This window comes from Balaenoptera musculus, chromosome 6 (assembly GCF_009873245.2).
Source record: "Balaenoptera musculus isolate JJ_BM4_2016_0621 chromosome 6, mBalMus1.pri.v3, whole genome shotgun sequence".
Taxonomy (NCBI): Eukaryota; Metazoa; Chordata; class Mammalia; order Artiodactyla; family Balaenopteridae; genus Balaenoptera; species Balaenoptera musculus.
In genome coordinates, this window is record NC_045790.1 from 10,387,547 (window position 1) to 10,389,921 (window position 2,375).

Here is a 2,375-nt window from a genome sequence, read left to right on the forward strand (position 1 = left end):
CCGCCCCCCTGGCTCTGTGCTCAGACCTGTGACATCCCAACCTCCCCATCAGTCCATTCCCAAGCCTGCTTTACCTGGACTCAGCTCAGCCAGGATCCCACAGCTGCCTTCCCTTTGCTTCCAGAGGCGCTGCGAAGACTGACGGGGAGCTCTGGCTAGTCAGGAAGAAAAAAAGGCTCCTGGTGACAGTGACAAGGCAGACCCCAGTCCTGGAGTCTCCTTGAGCAACCTTTGTGCCTGAGGAATGAAGAACAGGGAGTGGGCAGAAAAGGGGGGAGCTCCCACCGGCACAGAGAAGCCCAGAGCTGAGCTCAGATGAGCCCCCTCCTGCTGTCACCGCCCCACAGGCAGCAGCAACTAGGCCACTCAAGGGAGTGGCTCCACCTGCCATGGGCCGGGGCCGGAGATGCCTCACAGGTGCCCACCGTGCAGCACAATGGAAGATGCTGAGGTTTTAGACTCAGCATGAAGTGTCTGAAATTCTGGTTAGAGCAAGTTCTCTGTGTGAACCTCAGGTCCTCCTTCTGTAAAGGGGTGAAATATCTCCCAGGATGGTTGTGGGTAGAAAAACGAGATTCTGTTTGTATTTGGAACCTTTGAGACATTTAATAAATGCGAGTTCGGCATCCTCTCCATCCTTTCACAAAAATCATTCCGACTGAATCTGAAACTCCTCTCCCGACATCTACCGTCACAGTAGAGTGCTTTTAAAGCTGCTGCTCTACTTTAGGGTGTCACCACCAAGCACCCACCCCTCAGCGTGCAGCCTCCTTCCCTTCCCTTCCTTTCCCTGTGGGAAGGTAGCCTCACGGTCAGCCTAGGCAGGGAATGTTTAGATTCTGCAGTGCCCTTGTGGATCCCTCCTTTCCCAGCTGTAGGTGAATTACACCATGACCTCCTCCTTGGCTCTCCCAAGAAGATCCACAAATATTCTAGAATCCCAGGGTTTGAGCCTTAGTGGTCCAAGGATGTTCAGCACTCTCTCATGTGGCGAGTCTGGCTCTCTGATGGACCTGAGACTTGGTGGAGAAGGATTAAAGAAAACATCTGCTCTGACTGCTAATGGATATGGGGTTTCTTTTTGGGGTGATGGAAATGTTCTGGAATTAGATAGTGCTGATGGTTGCACAATGTAGTAAATATACTAAAACCCCACTGAATTGTATGCTTTAAAATTGTGAATTTTATGTGAAGTATATCTCAATAAAAAAAAAAAAACAACAACAGGAAGAAAGCAAGGAAGAGAGCAAGCAAGCAAGCAACACCTGCCCCAGGTTAAGAGCAACACCTTCTAAGAACAAACTTCGCTTCCATCTGTATTGACTACAAAAGGGCCCAGGAGACCGGCACACTCACGATTTTCCACTTAGATGTCTATTGCCCAAATCTTACACTTTGTTACTACAGGGCAAAGCCACCACTATGAACTCTGAGAAATCAGCATGACATGTGGTCAATTTTGCATCCTGTTGTATGTTGGGGCCTGGAGCTTGATTTTACACACGCTGCGGCAGATGTTGCTGGTTGCCTACTCGACACCCATTCCCCTGTTCCTCCTTACTACACAGTATACTTGATTTTATTCTAGGTGGCAATGTGCTCCACTAAAAGGCTACCTTTCCCAGCTTTCCTTGCAGCCAAGGGTAGCCAATAAGAACCAAACTGCCAGTCATTGGGTAGGGCTTCCAACTCTTTTAAAGAGGAACAATTCAGGTAGAAGAGGCCTCTTATTTGCCTTTCTTTCTTCCTCCCTGCCTGGAACACAAATGTGATGGCTGGAGCTTCAGCAGCTATGTTGGATCATGAGACAGCTTTGAGCGTGAAAGCCATGAACTAAAGATGGTGGAGCATCAGGATAGAAGCATTCTGGGTCCTGGTTGACTATGGAGCTGCCACACCAATCCTGGATTTGAAACCTCCAACTTTTTTTAAGAGAAAAAACTCAAATATTTATTTCAAATGTCAGGATTCAGTTCACTGTTGCTTAGTAACAAACCACACCAAAGTCAGAGGCTTTGTTAAACAACAAACCATTTATTTGGCTCTGATCCTTCAGATTGGCGACTTAGGCTGGGATCAGCAGGGAAGTCCTGGTCTCAGGCACCCTCGTGAATCTGCAGTCAGCTGCACGTTGGCTGGCTGTCGGTTGGAGGCATCTTGGTTCTTTCCCAAGTGTCTTATCCTTCCTGTGTTTCTCACATCCCCTCAGCAGGCCTGGTCTGGCATGGTCTCATAGCAAGGCTGAGGTGCGAGTGCAAGCAAGTACAATCAAGCAAGGCGCCAAGCAGAAGCACGTAGAATCCCTGGAAGCCTAAGCCTGGCGCTGGCACTCCGTTTGCTCTGGCTGCATTTATTGGCTAAAGGTCATCACAAGG